The following is a 17,692-nucleotide window of genomic DNA, read 5'->3' on the forward strand; positions in this document are numbered from 1 at the left end:
GCCAGGAATAACCCGAGTGCTCTCGGATGTGGCCCAAATACCAAAATAATAATAGTAATAATAATAATAATAAAGTCTAGGGGCCAGAGCAATAGCACAGTGGATAGGGCATCTGCCTTTTCTAGGCTCAATCCCTGGCATCCTATAAGGTCCCCAGAGCCTGCCAGGAGTAATTTCTGAGTGTAGAGCCAGAAGTAACCCCTGAGCATTGCTGAGTTTGGCCCCAAAACAAACATAAAATAATACCTATCAATATCCACCTCAATGTAATAATCACAAACATTAAAGATTAGGCAAAGGGCATAAACAACTTTTTTTTTGTTTGTTTTTTTGGGCCACACCTGTTTGATGCTCAGGGGTTACTCCTGGCTAAGTGCTCAGAAACTGCCCCTGGCTTGGGGGGAACATGTGGGATGCTGGGGGATCGAACCCCGGTCCTTCCTTGGCTAGCGTTTGCAAGGCAGACACCTTACCTCTAGCACCACCTCTCCAGTCCCATAAGCAACTTTTTAAATTAAGGGGGAGAGGCAGGGCCGAAGAGATAGCATAGTGGTAGAGTGTTAGCCTTGCATGTAGCCGATTTAGAACAGACGGCGGTTCGAATCCCGGCATCCCATATGGTCCCCCATGCCTGCCAGAAATGATTTCTAAGCACAGAGCCAGGAGTAACCCCTGAGCGCCACCAGGTGTGACCCAAAAACAAACAACAACAAAAAGGTGGGGTAGGCAAAGTATGGAAAACAGAGATTTAAAATTTAAAATAAAATAATCACAAGTGCCAATAAACAGAAATGCTAGAAATACAGAGGGGAGGGCCCTAGGAACAAACTTCCTGGGGTTTTAAAAACAATATTTTTCTAATTTACAAAAAAAGCTAACAGAAACCATCTACAAAGAGAAACAATTAGGCAAAGTGTAACAGCAAGACCAATACCCTGCATACACTAAAGCCCTATCAAACATCTTTTCACAATGCTGCAAACACTCCACATCAAACCAGCTGTGAATTTCATATAAAATAAATGGCAGAAATCTCATGCATGGGACCGGAGTGGAGGTGCAGTGGTAGGGGTTTGCTTTGCAAATGGCTGACCCAGGACAAGACACGGTTAGATCCCCCAAGCCAGGAGCGATTTCTGAGCTTATAGTCAGGAGTAACCTGAGCGTCACCGGGTGTGACCCCCCCCCAAATATCTCATGTATCATTATACATATACTTGTTATATAAATAAAACTCTTGATTTAAGTAAACTTATTTTATTCTTTTACATTTTATTTTATATTTATTTATATCTATTTATAATATATAATATCATAAAATATTTATATTTTATTTTGGCATGACGCCACAACCTGCAGAACTAACGGCACTTGGGTCATAAGTATGCTGAGGAACAAGCCAGGTTTGGCCTCCTGTTAGGCAAGTCCTTTGCCCCGGGCAATCACATCAGACCAGAAATTTTTTTCTTAACATTTTTGTCAGGCACTTTGAGAGTGAAAACACATAAAACCAATTCTGGAAGGAAAGGTAGATTTTTTTTTTTAAGTTTAGCTAAGCTTTAGTTAATCTTTAATTACTATAGTAAATATATGACATTAGACTAAGACTGTGACAAAGTAAATATTTGCTTGGCTTAATTATTATATTATTTATCCCCTTGTAAGTATAAAATGTGAATTCTAAAATCATTAATGCCTAAATAATGTCCAGATTAAAATGTGCTATTAGGGCCCGGAGAGATAGCACAGCGGCGTTTGCCTTGCAAGCAGCCGATCCAGGACCAAAGGTGGTTGGTTCGAATCCCAGTGTCCCATATGGTCCCCCGTGTCTACCAGGAGCTATTTCTGAGCAGACAGCCAGGAGTAACCCCTGAGCATCACTGGGTGTGGCCCAAAAACCAAAAAAAAAAAAAAGTGCTATTAAATTGTGGACTTAAGGTAGGTACAAGTGAATTTTGGTGTCACCAGCCTGTTATTAAATCATGAAGAGAAAATAACAAAAAAAATACAATAACCACATGGGGCCAGAGCGATAGCGCAACGGTAAGGCGTTTGCCTTGCATGTATGCGGCTGATCCAGGACGGACCTCGGCTAGATCACGGGTGTCCCATAAGGTCCCCAAATCCAGGATCAATTTCTGAGTGCATAGCCAGGAGTAACCCCTGCCCGGCCCCCCCAAAAAAACCTACAAAAATACAATAAACACAAACAAAAACTATCTGAAAGATATCCATTAAAACCTCAGGTTTTCGGGGCCGGGTAGGTGGCGCTGGAGGTAAGGTGTCTGCCTTGCAAGCGCTAGCCAAGGAAGGACCGCGGTTCGATCCCCCGGCGTCCCATATGGTCCCCCCAAGCCAGGGGCGATTTCTGAGCACATAGCCAGGAGTAACCCCTGAGCGTCAAACGGGTGTGGCCCAAAAACCAAAAAAAAAAAAAAAAAAACCCTCAGGTTTTCACAAAGATACATAACAATTAGAACTAGAGTTTGTGGGGCCGGGAGAGATAGCACAGCTGCGTTTGCCTTGCAAGCAGCCAATCCAGGACCAAAGGTGGTTGGTTCGAATCCCAGTGTTCCATATGGTCCCCGTGCCTGCCAGGATCTATTTCTGAGCAGATAGCCAGGAGTAAACCCTGAGCACCGCTGCGTGTGACCCAAAAACAAAAACAAAAAACAACAACAAAACAAACAAACAAACAAAACTAGAGTTTGTAGTTGGAATTTAAGGGTAACCATTACTTCCTTTTTTTTTTTTCCTTCGGGTCATACCCAGCGGGCACTCAGGGGTTTCTCCTGGCTCTATGCTCAGATATCGCTCGTGGCAGGCTTTTGGGGGACCACATGGAATGTCGATATTCGATCCTTCTGTATGCAAGGCAAACACCTTACCTCCATGCTATCTCTCTGGCCCTAATCATTACTTCTTAAGTATGACAGGAATGGCAGAGAAGCAAATGCATTGTTTTCTTTTCCTTCCTTTTTTTTTTTTTTTTTTTTTTCCTTTCATGGGGAAGGTTTAAGCCACACTTGGTGCTGCTCACAGTTTATTCCTGGCTCTGAGCTCAGGAATCACTCCTGGCTAAACACAAAAGACCATCTGGGATGCCAGAGAGTGAACCCAAGTTGGCAGCTTGAATAGTAAGAGCCCTCTCTGCTAGACTATGATGGCTCCAGCCCATGGAACTTGTTCTTTTACATCCTAATATTTCTTTTAAGAAAAAAAGGGAAACTGCGTAACATTCAACTTGGTTCTGATTTGAAATTAGAAATGTACAATTAACACCATCAAAATTTTGTGCTATTCTCATCTCAACAAAAAAATACATCATCACATGTAAGGGGACGTGGGGCCTTGGTGACTCTGATCACAACAAGCCTTGTGGTCCCCATCCCAGCCAAGTCTGGTTAAGAGAACACCTCCCTCCGAGAGTTCCCATACAAAAGTTCTGTTGTGTCTTGGGATGAAACCCGCTCATTCATGTGTGAACTAGGGCCTCCCCTCTCCTTATCCTCTAAACTGGCTATAGCAAAATCAGATTCTGTATTCTCCTTATTCCAGCACTCATGATTACAAATAAATTCACCCTTCACATCTCTTATCATCTTTACAAAATAAATGCATATTAACACAAATCTTGCTATCAAAAGCATAGTCCTTGTGGAACCAAAGCAATAATACACTGGGGAAGACACTTGACTTGCATATGGCCAACCCAGGTTTGATCCCCACACCCCATATGATTCCCCCAATCGCCATTGGGAGTGAAATGGACACCTGAGTACAGAGTCATGAGTAACCCGAGAAGTGCTGAATGTGGCCCAAAAATAACGGGAGTGGGCCTCATACACATAGTCCTTGGAATTGCTGCTAACCCTACACAACCAGTTTCTGTTCTGAAGCACAAAGTAAATAAAGGAGATGTGGATAGGGAGAGGGAGAGGTTGAATGGGGGTGGGGGATGGGTCCACACCCAGCAGCGCTCAGGGATTACTCCTGGCTCTATGCTCAGAAATCGCTCCTGGCAGGCTCGGGGACCATATGGGATGCCGGGATTTGATCCACCTTTTTCTGCATGCAAGGCAAATGTCCTACCTCCATGCTATCTCTCTGGCCCTAAGGGGTTGAATATTTAAGTGGAAGTTTCCTCTGTGCATTCTGGGGATCCTGCTGACTTTAGTGATCTGTCCGACTGAGGAGTACCCACCATAAGCTGAAAAGTAGTGACCATATCTTGTTTTATCAGCATATTTCCAGGTTGGAGGACAAAATATTTACTCTGTATTAACAGTAAACTTTCTAACAGAGTGCAGGCTGACAGCACAGCAGGTAAAGCACTTGCCTTACACACCACGGACCCAGGTTCAATCCCCAGCCTCCCATATGGCAGTCCTCCAGGCACTGGCAGAGCCAACTGTAACCCCTGAGCACCGCTGGATGTTACACCAAGGAGGAAGAGCCTTCCCGTTATCTAACACCAATGATAAAACTTAATGTTGTCTATAAAGCAAAGAATATACCAATTTCTATATCTAGTAATATGAATCCTGTTACAATAATTTAAGAATAAGATGACTCTAGTAATACAACCTGTAATAAAAACACACAGGCAAGTGATGACGTGTATTTCACAGGTACACCAGTCTCAAACACATTTTTCAACCACGCTTTTTTTTTTGGGGGGGGGGGGTCACACCCGGCAGCGCTCAAGAATTACTCCTGGTTCTATGCTCAGAAATCACTCCTGACAGGCACAGGGACCATATGGGATGCCGGGATTAGAACCACGACCCTCTGCATAAAAGACAAACGTGGGCCCGGAGAGATAGCATAGCGGCGTTTGTTTGCCTTGCAAGCAGCCGATCCAGGACCAAAGGTGGTTGGTTCGAATCCCGGTGTCCATATGGTCCCTCCCTTCCCCCCCCCCCCCCCCCCCGTGCCTGCCAGGAGCTATTTCTGAGCAGACAGCCAGGAGTAACCCCTGAGCACCGCCGGGTGTGACCCAAAAACCAAAAAAAAAAAAAAAAAAAAAGACAAACGTTTGCCCTGCCTCCATGCTATCTCTCCAGCCCCTCAACCATACTTTAAAGAAAAATAACAAATGGTTCTTTCACCTGCCTTTACTCAATACAAAGAGTAATCTAAAGACATAAACCCTACCACCACCACCACTCCATTACCACCACCCACCTTACCACAAAATTAAGTATCAGAACTGAAATATAGGGGGGAAAAAAGACATAAAACCCAAGCCTCAGGAAGATACCAAATTCAAAAGTAGGAAATAAGGGGCCAGAGATCCTAGCATCCCATATGGTCCCCCGAGCCTACCAGGAGCGATTTCTGAGCTTAGAGCCAGGAGTAACCCTGAGTGCTGCAGGGTGTGAAACCTCCCCCACCCCCCAAACAAAAGTAGGAAATGAAACTACTCAGTTCTATGGCTGGGTGCTGATAAAACCCAGATCAGGTAACTACAACCACCTAGTGCAGGTCTGAAGTGAGAGGCCTAGAGCTCAAGTCCAGTTACAGCCCGGCTGCCCATGCATCATCGGGTACTTCCCTGGGTACCTGGATGGCCAAACCACCTGGAATGAGAAGCATGGCGTCCCAGGCCAAAACACAGATCCCAATCCCAAGGAAGGAAATCCCACCTACCCCCAAAATTAATCTAGCTCTATAACTTACCAACATTATGCCTCTTTTTTTCCCACTTTAAAAAAGGCGGTGCAAGCAGTAAGGCGTAGACCATGCTAGCCTAGGACAAACTGTGGTTCAATCCCCCAGCGTCCCATACAGTTTCCCAAGCCAGGACTGATTTTTGAGCACATAGCCAGGAGTAAACCCTGAATGTCATCAATGTGGCCCCAAACCCAAAAACCATAAATTTAAAAAAAAAAAAAAAGCCAGAAGGCCAGAACAATAGCACAGCAGTAAGGTGTTTCTTTGCCTTGCACCTGGCCAACACATAATGGACCCCAGTTTGAATCTCAGCGTCCCGTGTGGTCCCCTAAGCCTGCTAGGAGGGAATTCTGAGTGCAGAGCCAGGAGTAATTCCTGAGCGCCGCCAGGTGACCCCCCCTCCCAAAAAATGGACAAGAAAACTCTATTATAATAATTCAACAAAACTAGCTATATAGAAATTATTGGTATTTTAGGCACCAAATGCCTGTGAAATTAAGAAAACTATAGAAGTAGAAGAGAGAGGGTTACTAAAGCCAAATGACATCTCCCACCCACTTTCACAACTCACTCCAACACTTCCAGACCTCTCTGCGCCCCCTCCTCCCCGCTAATCCTTTCTTTTTTTGTTGTTTTTGTTTTTAGGCCACACCCGTTTGACACTCAGGGATTACTCCTGGCTTTGCGATCAGAAATAGCTCCTGGCTTGGGGGGACCATATCAGACACCGGGGTATTGAACCGCGGTCCATCCTACGCTAGCGCTTGGAAGGCAGACACCTTACCTCTAGCGCCACCTCTCCAGCCCCTCGCTAATCCTTTCTATACTGTGTCTCCCCTAGTTATCTTCACTTTTCTTGCAATTTTCTGCTTAAGGGTGGCACCAAAGGACAGTTTCAGCCTAATAATTCCAGTTAAGAACTCAGAAACTGCTGGCCTTTTCCCAGTGGTGGAGGAGAGGAGAGGAGAGGAGAGGAGAGCAGAGCCTTCTTCTACAAGTTCCTTCAACGACATAGAGAAACTCTGCTAAGTGTTGTTTCTTTATCTAGGAAAGCCAAGCCAGTGACTGCTGCTTTCCAAACAGTATCAATAGAAACATAAAACAAATTACTACTCACAGAAACCAAACACAAACTCTACCTGCTGACATAAAGGAAGATAAACTCACAGCTACAACATGAATCTAAATCTGATTTTAAAAAAATCCAATCTACTCCACAGGAACTTCTTTCCTTTCCAAACAAAGTTAGCATGATTTTCTGCCAGAAAAATAATAGTCAAAAACGTTAGTTTATAGTTTCTATATTTTGTTACTTCAAAGCTAGTAACAAAAGGAAATGATATGATTTTATTATGGCATAATAAAATATATAAAATTAAGCATAATTATCTATAAATTAAATAGAAGTCTATGGTTTATTAATAGAATTTCTATTTAAAGTCATGCTCAATTTTTCAGGATTCAAAGAATAAAAAATATCTTCAGAGGACCAGAATGATAGTACAGGGGGGAGAGCATTTGCCTTGCAAACTGGAATAACCCCTGAGCACTGCCAAGTGTTGCCCAAAAATATAAACAAAAAAAAAAAAAAGTCTTCATTCTCCAGCATATTCAGTGACCAAATGCTTCAATAAATCTAACAAACAGTAGAGTTGACATAAACCTTTATTCTCTTTAATTATAAACGAGTTTGCCAGCAAACCTAGTATCATCAAGTCACTATCATTACAAAAGAAACTATTTCTCATTTAAGAAAAATAAATCCCCTGGCATGAGCAAAAAACCCTCCTCCCTCTCCTTTCCAATAATGGAATTATGTTGAAATGCACGAGCTTATGAAATCATTTACCAACTGGTTATATGAGTACCAAGTGTCAGATCTGAAAGAGGAGGGTGTGATATGTATTTCACTAGGGAATGAAAATAAAAGTGCTGAGTTAAGTAATGATCAACTCCTACTTGGAAAGAGCTGAAGATGAAGAACACAGTGAGGCAGAGAAAAAGGTATCACCAGATTTGTAAACCAAGGACAAACTGAGTTTATTTGCAAATAATTACTTAAAACAGATCCTATATCAAGCTCCAGGCAGATTCCTTCTTTCCCCACTTACCAAATATCACCTTTATCACTGGTCAACTGGTCTGATCACAACGATGCTCTTCAGAACAACCATGTCGTGTTAGAACGCACAGAATTGTTCTGCTGGTTCCCTGGTTCCACAAAAACAGAGCAATAGGATGTACAGCAATATGTTCTATTATCGAGGGAAGTCTCGGGCTAAGAAAAGATTAAATAACCCACAGTAATCTCCCCGCCTTTTCAATGCCTCGTCAGGGCGTCCGTCCTCCTGCGAACTCTCAAGATACATTCATCTACCAGGTCCTCAGGGGGCTCCAGAGCCAGAGAGGCACTTGCCCTGCACAAGGCCAATTTAGTTCTATCCCTGGCACCACATAGTCCTCCAGGCTTTGCCAGGTGCAGTGGTGCGTGGCAGGGAGAAACTCTGGCACTGCAGGATCCTGGCAGCGCCACTTCCTCGGGCCTTAGCACTGAACCACCAGCCCAATGAGCCAAGACTCCCTGGGAGAGAAGCCTGGGCATCCTGAGCACCAGTGGAAGACCAAAAAGATAAAGGTTCTTAGAAAAGATGGGGAGAGAGGAGCTGGGATTGCACAGCCCTTTATGCACAGGGCTGGACCTTTACTCCGGGTTGAGTTCAGGGATCGATCGCTCCAGTGGTTCTTTCAGGAAACTCCATGTACTACGAGGGATCAAACAGGGCTGGCAGCATGTAACGATCTCTGCACTCATTGTTCTCTCTGCAGCTCTTAGTGTTATATGGAAGCCGAGATAAAACCTAAGTCCCCCCACACACACACACTTCCACTTCCCTCTGCCCTCCTCCTTCATCCTTTTTTCCTTTTTCCTTTCCTCCTCCCTCCTTATACTTTCCTTCTTCCTAGGAAAAAAAAAATCAACAAATATTTATCAAAACCATTTTATCTGCCAGTTACTATTCTTCACAATGGGAAAAATCAGTAATTAATAATATGTGTGTGCGTGTGTGTGCGTGCGTGCGTGTGTGTGTGTGTGTGTGTGTGTGTGTGTGTGTGTGTAAAAACATTAGGGAGCAAAACAGAGTAGGTCTAAGAATTTCCTGGTGGGTCTTACTAAATTATAGACATGAGGTCACACACTTTAATCTGGGAAACAGTAACTAGGCAGAGCAGAGAATTTAATAATCGTCACAAAAAAATCAGTTACATAGAACAAGTCGGTGAAGGATCTAAAACAGACAGGACAAGAGAGGACAGTGACACTGCATCAGGAACACATATAACTTTTTACTCCTGGCTGTACGCTCAGAAATCGCTCCTGGCAGGCTCGGGAGACCATATGGAATGCTGGGATTCGAACCACCATCCTTCTGCTTGCAAGGCAAACGTCCTACCTCCATGCTCTCTCTCTGACCCCAGGAACAAATATACCTAACTCTCAACAACACAGCAATGTTAAGGCAGAGGGAGTTTTGAGGATGGAAAAATTAGCTGCCCCAAAGCATAAACTGCCGTGTAAAAATCTATTCCTGGGCCTGAGCAACAGGGGCCAGGGAGCTCACCTAACACGTGGCCAAGCAATATCTCCTGAGCAGGAAGGAGTGCACCTCCACAATAATTAATCTATTCCTCAATTATTGTTGTGCTGAGTTATACAACCGTTGAGTTCACTAAAAACCACTGATCTGTATGTTATTCGATGGATAATACTTCTTTTTTTTTTTTTTTTTTTTTTATAAATTTTTTTTTTTAGAAATTTTTTTTTTTTTTTTTTTGGTTTTTGGGTCACACCCGGCATTGCTCAGGGGTTACTCCTGGCTGTCTGCTCAGAAATAGCTCCTGGCAGGCACGGGGGACCATATGGGACACCAGGATTCGAACCAATCACCTTTGGTCCTGGATTGGCCGTTTGCAAGGCAAACACCGCTGTGCTATCTCTCCGGGCCCAGATAATACTTCTTACAGAAATGAAATCTCAAAGCTTTTAAAATCTACTTCAAGTTTGTATTGTCAGGGGAACAAAAGAATGTAAAGAAAAATGTTTTGTTTCAGTGTTAGGACAATGAGAAACAACAGATACAGGATGTTGTGTGACGACTATTTGTAAGAATCAATGACATTTCTCCCCAAAATAATAAAGATAATGGACCAGAATGGGGGGAGAATGCTTGTCTTGCACCATGCTGGCCCAGGTTTGATCCCCGGCATCCCAGAGGGTCCCGAGACTGCCCGGAGTAATTCCTGAGCCCAGAGCCAAGAGTAACCTCCAGCTATGGCCCAAAAACCAAAAACAAACAAACAAACAAAAAAAAAAAAAAAACAGAATTTAAAGAAAATTCTAAAATTAACTTTCCCCGTGTTAACTACTTAAAGTTTGTAGTTTTCTAACATGCTTCATCCCTCAAACTGCCAAAGAGATGGGTATAATGTAGCAGCTAAAGCACTTGTCTTGCACATGACCAATCCAGATTTGATCCCTGGTACCACAAATGGTCCCACCAGGAGGATATCTGAACAGAGAATCAGAAATAAGCTCAAAGGATCACCAGATGTGCCCAAAAGAAATGTGTATATGTATGTATGTATGTATATATATATAAAGATATATAGATATGTGTGTATATATACACACAATTTTTCCTTTAATAAACTCAATCTTTGACAAATAGCTACAAATAACTCTAATGCTTTAGATACTCCACAAGAAGAAAGAGTAGTAAACGAATACCTCCGTGATACTGGTTATTATTACCTACAGCCACAAAAAAAATCATAAAACAGCAAAAACTAATTCAGGAAAAACACAGCACAAATCCTAAGAGTTTTGATGCCTCACACAAATGTTATAATTCAAATCTAAGCAACAGGCCAAATAATTCATAAACTATATTTTCTGCCTAAGACAGGAAAGATAAATTGAATGGTTTTTACCACTGATGTTTTAGTTCCCAGGCTGAAATGTAAAAACTGAGATTTCTCCACTTTGAAAACAATAGCTCTATTAAAAATAAAGGTCATGTTCTTCCAAACAAAAAGAGGAGACTGAACTGACCATTTTTTAAATATCAATTTTGCCCTGCCCTGCCCTTTGATAACCAAGATTCACATACACCTGGATGTAGTGTACCAGAAATCACACAAGTGTTGTGTACAAGGGATCCCAAATGACAGTGCCACCAGGATGATAATAATAGATGACACTTGAGGGGCCGGAGAGATAGCACAGCAACAGGGCGTTTGTTTGCCTTGCAAGCAGCCGATCCAGGACAGACAGTGGTTTGGCATCCGTATGATCCCCTGAGCCTGCCAGGAATGATTTCTGAGCGCAGAGCCAAGCGTTAGCTCCTGAGTGCTGCAAAACAAACCCCCCCCCCCAAAGAAGACACTTTTGAAGCGAGAGCTGGAACATGTGTCCTTGGGCCTGCAAGGAAGGCGGTCTCGAAGAAACTACTCTTGTACCCCGAAACGTGTTGATGAAAACAGCGGTTAGAGGAGTCAGAAAACAGGAGAGTTCAGTCACTTCCAGAGTAGAATTGTCTTTAGACAGAAATTAAGGCTTGGTGCCTTTTGTTTTTTTTGTTTTTTAAAGGCAAGAGATTTAAGAAATAGTTTATTTGATTTTGGTTCAGGGGCCATGTTTGAGGATACTCCAGGGTCCAGCTAGGGATCCAACTTGGAGCTCCAGAGTGTAAAACTTATACTCCAACGCTTTGAGAGCTATCTACCCAGTCAAGATGACTTTAAAGGCAGCTTACTGAGAGTCATACAATCTAAATTAAAATTTAAAAGAGATGGAGAGATAGTATCAGGATAAAACAAGCACTTTACCCCAGTACTATCTCTCCAGGTTCAATCACTAGCACATCTCCTGAGCCCACAAAGAGTGGTCCTTGAAGCAAGAACCAGAAGTAAGCCCTGAGCACCACTGGGTGTGGTCCAAAAACAAAACAACTCCCCAATAAATAAAATAAAATAAAATAAAATAAAATAAAATAGATGGGAGAGAGTGGGATAATAAGAAAAGCTATGATTTATTTAGCATTTATCTGTCCAAGGTTCTGATCTGAAAATTTTCCATTTTACCTACACAGTATACAAAACTAATTTAGGGAACACACAGAAAATGATACCCAGATCACACAGTAAATTTCACAATCCCACTGGCTATGGATTCTGCGTTCTTAACTATGTTCTACAGCTTTTCTTTTACTTGAAACAAAGAAGACTGCAGAGAATGAAAGCGGCCTGAAAAAGATGATACTATGAATAAGATGTTCTTTCTTTTGCTCTTGGGCCAAACCCAGAAGTGCTCAGAGCTTAATCCTGGTTCTACGCTCAGAGATCACTCCTGGTGGACTCAGAGGAACATATGGGGAGCCAAGGATTGAACCCAGTTCAACCACATGTAAGGCAGATGCCCTACCAGCTGTACTATGGTTCAGTAGTATGGGGATGAGGAAGATGTTCTGGTTGACTTTATACCTTTCTCAGATGTGGCCAAAGCATTATATGCAAGCAGTTCATATAAAAGAAACCTGATCAGTTATGAGACTCTAAATGTCTGACTTGCACGCACTAGCCTGGGACGGACGCAATTCGATTCCCCGGCATCCCATACGGTCCCCAAGCCAGGAGAGATTTCTGAGCACATAGCCAGGAGTAATCCCAGAGCGTCACCGGGTATGGCCCCAATAAAACAAAAGGAAAAAACAAAAACAAACAAACAAAAAAAAAACATCACAAGTCCGGGATGTCAGTTCTCTTTGGTACTAACAGCTGAGAAATTTTTTTCTCTGCATCTTCATAAAGACAATCAGTCATGGCAAACAGCAGCTTGGGAACACCTGAATAAATAATTCAAGGACATGCAAACACAGCAAGCTCTACAAGACTCAACACACATCCATACAAGTCACAGTCTTCAAGAAAAGCAAATCCACCAGAACAAGAAGTGCAAAGCCTTCCTAGTGATTGAAACAGATCCAGAAGCTTGACAGAGAAGAGTCTGCCCACATCATCAGCAGAAAAGGAAAAGCAAAGACTTTGGGTAGATGTAGCTATAAGAAATTCTATTCAGTAGCGAGTATAGTACTGGACAACATGGAAAGTAAATAAGCTATAGTGGGAAGTAATTCAGATTTAAATATCTGTCCTTAGTTAGTCCTTGATTAGCCGTGGCTATCATTACTATTAAGGAATGGATAAATTCTTCCTTGTTTCCGCAATAGCGAACCTATGGCACGCATGCCAGCAGTGGCACGCAAAGGCCTTGCAGCTGGCACGTGGGAAAGTCCGCATTAATAAATTTATAAAAATTTATAAAGTTTGTAGATACTATAATCTTGTAACTAAGGTTTAATTGACACGCTTGGCACTTTGAGGAAATTCTTTGGTTTTGTGCGGCAGTTTGGGCACTCGGACTCAAAAAGATTAGCCATCACTGGTCTAGATCATCAGATTCACAAGAAATTAATGCAAATGAGGTCTTATGAAAACATGAGTTTCATTTCAAAAACTCAATCCATCCTTTTCCTTTACAAAATGACTTTTTTTCCGGGTGGGGCAGGCAAGTGGCTCGGCTTTAGTAAAAGCACATGTTTCGCATTCTGGGAGCACTTGGGTTCAATTCCTGATACCACAAAAACAAACATACAAATATCTCTGCAAAAGAAGCACCATAGAATGACTGAGGAAAATAACATGAACCTGCTGAGTTGGGGAGTCATAGTTAGGTGCTCAGTGTGTCTGGGAGACCAGTCAGCCTCAGGGACTGAATCCAGTCCTCTTACATGCAAAGTGTGTACTGAGGCCCTTTGAGCAAACTCTCCACCCTCACCTAATACATTTAAGTGAGTGTAAAAAAAAAAAAATTAAAATATAGATCAGAGAGGGGGCCGGAGAGATAGCAGGAATGTAATGTGTTTGCCTTGCATGCAGAAGGTCGGTGGTTCAAATCCCGGCATCCCATATGGTCCCCCGAGCCTGCCAGGTGCGATTTCTGAGCATAGAGCCAGGAGTAACCCCTGAGTGCTGCCGGGTGTGACCCAAAAACCAAAAACAAAACAACAACAACAAAAAAGCCTTTAGATCAGAGAGGCAGGCTCTCTCTCCTCTCTTCCCTCTCATATTAAAAAAAAAAAAAGAAGAAGAAAAAATATAGATCAAAATTATTTGGGGAAGTTATGTGGACATATGGTTATTATTTGGGAAAGTTATGTGGACATACTTAGAATCAAATCCACGAGTGTCACACATGCAAAATACACACTTTATCAACTTTACCACCAAGCTACATACTATGGCTACTCTGTTCCCATTTGTAAAATAGGGGTAATAGCTAGGAGCACTCAGTAGTATATTGTGCCACATCTCACCAGGCCATATTTCTATCTCTAGTTCAAAATCAATTGTAGAGGGCTAAAAAGTAGTAGAGCAGATATGGCTCTGCCTTCCTTTCATACAGCTGACCTAATAATGATCAAACACCCCTCCTGAATGTCACTCCTAAGAGGCCGCATAAAAAGGCCCTTGCCAGCTGCTTTGGTGTAAGTGCTCTGGCTGCAGAGAGCAAAGTTTCTCAACCTCTTCCTGACCATGGCCCACTTCTGACTTTGCTCCCTTCTTGTGGGCAAATTCTTTTACCCTCGTAGGGGTCTTCAAACTATGGCCCGCGGGCCACATATTGTATTTGTTCCTGTTTTGTTTCTTCACTTCAAAATAAGATATATGCAGTGTGCATAGGAATTTGTTCATAGTTTTTGTTTTCACTATAGTCCGGTCCTTCAACGGTCTGAGGGACAGTGAACTGGCTCCCTGTTTAAAAAGTTTGAGAAACACTGTGAGTCTAATCCAAGGCCATACTCTGCTATTTATACAATTTTCACCCGTGGCTCCCGTGAATGTCCATTTGGTCCCTGAGTGAGAATTATTTATATAAGAAGATAAAGAGTCCAACTGAGGGGCCGAAGAGATAGCATGGAGGTAAGGCATTTGCCTTTCATGCAGGAGGTCATCGGTTAGAATCCCGGCGTCCCATATGGTCCCCAGTGCCTGCCAGGAGCAATTTCTGAGCATGAAGCCAGGAGTAACCCCTGAGCACTGCTGGGTGTGACCCAAAAACCACAAAAAAAAAAAAAAAAAAAAAAAAGAGTCCAACTGAGCATTCTGAAAGCAAAGTAAAAGGAAGCAGTAAATTATTCTACTGGGCACATTACTAAAGGTTTTCTTGTCACTACTGCTGAGGTCAAAATCAGCAGTCTTGGGTATATGACTGTTTTTCACCAACTGTTTTTAAATTATTAGTAGATGATCTGGTGAATCCTCAGTAAATATGGCTGTGAACACAGCAGCATACCATCTGGAAGCATTAAGATCAAATAATTTTTCAAATGCACAGTCTAGTCACTCTATTTGGTTCCTTTGATGCTCAACAGTCACAATATAAACTGACCTTTTAAAAACCACAACCACCCAAAAAAATGATTTAGCATGTGGTAGACAAGACACAGGAAACAGATCTAGTTGCTTATCTTTAAAACTAAATGATTATGTCAAATCTTTGCTAACATAAACAATTTTCATTTTCTTAAAGATCATCCAAACTTCTTTCATCTTTTACAATGTCAGAGCTGCGCACATAAAAGTGCTCTGTTGACGAGCTACATGTTTAGCTCCTACCATTGCCATCCATTTTGTCCCTCAAACATGAACACAGATGTCATATTAATCATCATAAGATCCCACCCTCAAGAATAGGGATTGGATGCAATAACTCAAAGAGCAGGTATGGCATTTTCAAGTTCAGGTCCCAGATTTGATAGCTGGCACCACATGGTCCCAATCATCATGAGGAATAGCAAGAAGGGAACAGAGACAAACAAACACGCGCACGCTCACACACAGAGCCATTGCTAGAACTTCCTTTCATTTTGGGCCACCTACAGCAGTGCTCAGGGCTCACTCATGCTCTATGCTCAGGCATCTCTCCTGGGGAGATCAGGGGGTGAAGAAGTGCCAGGGCTGAAACAATCAAGCCACATACAAGACAAGCCCTCCAGCTGCTGTACTATCTCTGGTCTTTGCCTTTTCTTCCTAACCTACCATCCAGTTAATTCCACACCCTGCAACCTCTTCAGGGACCTCCTATTTCGCCTTCTTTCATTACCAAACTTTAAACTCACACACTAAACACCTCCCTACCCTCTACTATCCATGCTCTTGCTCCTAGAGTGTTCTCATTAGCAAAACTTTCCGTTGTTCCACACTGACAACTAACTCAATGACACTCTTCAATAGTATTTCAGTTCTCATTTTCTAACCCAAAACCTCAACCATGTGATCCATGTTACCTCTTTCCTAAAGTACTTTCTGCCTCTTACCTCCTTTTGCATTGCTTTGTCCTCCTCTTTATCCTCCCTGCTCTCCCTTTAGGTTTATTGGCGGGGGGGGGGGGGGGGGGGGGGGGGGGGAGGCGCACCCTGTTGTGCTGAGGGGTTACTCCTAGCTTTGTGCTCAGAAATCACTCCTGGCAGGGTCCAGGGACCATATGAAATTTGGGAATCAAACCCAGGTCTGTCCCAGGTCAGCTGCATACACTGTGCAATGGCTCCAGCCCTCCCTTTAGTTTTGTATGGTTTTACCTTTAAATCCAGGATAAACTTTTATTTCCCAACAACCACACGTATAAGCTTCTACACTAGCCAGTGAGTGTTCGCTGATCAGCATAAGCAAAGCTGGGTATCCTGTGAGACCCAAAAGACAGGGGTGTTGAGAGAAATTCAATTGAGGTCCCCTTACTGAGTTTGCCACCTCAGATGGCACCGGGGGGGGGGGGGGGGGGGCAAGGAAACAATTCAGACATAGAGAACAAAGCAGATATGGCCTTTGGTCTTGCATGCTGTTGACCTGGGTTTGATCCCCAGCACCATATGGTCCCCTGGGCATAGCCAAGAGAGAGCACTAAGGACAGAGTCAGGAGTAAGCATTGAGCACAAAGTTTACTGTTGTGTTTTCTTCTTTTCTTTTTTCTTTTTAAATATGGAACACTTCACGAATTTGCATGTCATCCTTGCGCAGGGGCCATGGTAATCTTCTCTGTATCATTCCAATGTTAGTGTATGTACTGCCGAAGCGAGCACATTATTGTGTTTTCTTAAAAGGAGGGGGCATCACTCGAAGTGTGAAATAACTCAGTGAAGTGACAGAGGTGGTAAGGCATGTGTAAGGCCTTGAGCTTATTCCTTAGTCACTGTTTCCTGAACTTCCCCAAAATCCAAAAACCCTCAGTTTTTAATTATGATTTTGAGACAGTTTGTTATTGAACACGGGGGAGAAAGGTGAAGGTCCTGTCTACACACTGAAAATAGAAGGAAGATAAAGGGACATAATGATCTAGGAAATGTCCATAGCTGACTGCTAGGGCAGGTCAATAACTTTTAGAAATTTAGTATAGGGCATGAATGTACATGGAATCTATTATGCTGAGTGAAATTAAGTCAGAGAGAGAGAGATAGATGCAGAATAGTCTCATTCATTTATGGGTTAAGAAAAATGAAAGACATTCTTTTTGTTATTTTTTTGTTTGTTATTTTTTTGTTTTTGGGTCACACCCAGCAGTACTCAGGGGTTACTCCTGGCAGGCTCGGTGGACCATATGGGATGCCGGGATTCAAACCACCGTCCTTCTGCATGCAAGGCAAATGCCTTACCTCCATGCTATCGTTCCTGTGAAAGACATTCTTGCAATAATTTTCAGAGACAAAAGAGAGGAGGGCTGGAATTTCCAGCTCACAACATGAAGCTCACCACAAAGAGTGATGAGTGCAGTTAGAGAAATAACTACATTGAGAACTATCCTAACCATGTGAATGAATAAGGGAAGTAGAAAGCCTGTCTAGAGTACAGGCGGGGACAGGGTAGGGAGGAGGGAGATTTGGGACATTGGTGATGGGAATGTTGC

The 17,692-nt window shown here is 42.8% G+C and overlaps 1 non-coding gene across 1 annotated transcript; it reads right to left on the minus strand.

Annotated features, from left to right (window-relative positions):
* Positions 1–16,764: 16,764 nt before the first annotated feature.
* On the minus strand, positions 16,765–16,871 carry LOC126013096 (U6 spliceosomal RNA). The gene has a single exon (XR_007497429.1). It is a non-coding gene; the product is annotated as a U6 spliceosomal RNA (small nuclear RNA).
* Between the last annotated feature and the right edge of the window lie 821 nt (positions 16,872–17,692).

Source organism: Suncus etruscus, chromosome 6, assembly GCF_024139225.1.
Source record: "Suncus etruscus isolate mSunEtr1 chromosome 6, mSunEtr1.pri.cur, whole genome shotgun sequence".
NCBI classification, from domain to species: Eukaryota; Metazoa; Chordata; class Mammalia; order Eulipotyphla; family Soricidae; genus Suncus; species Suncus etruscus.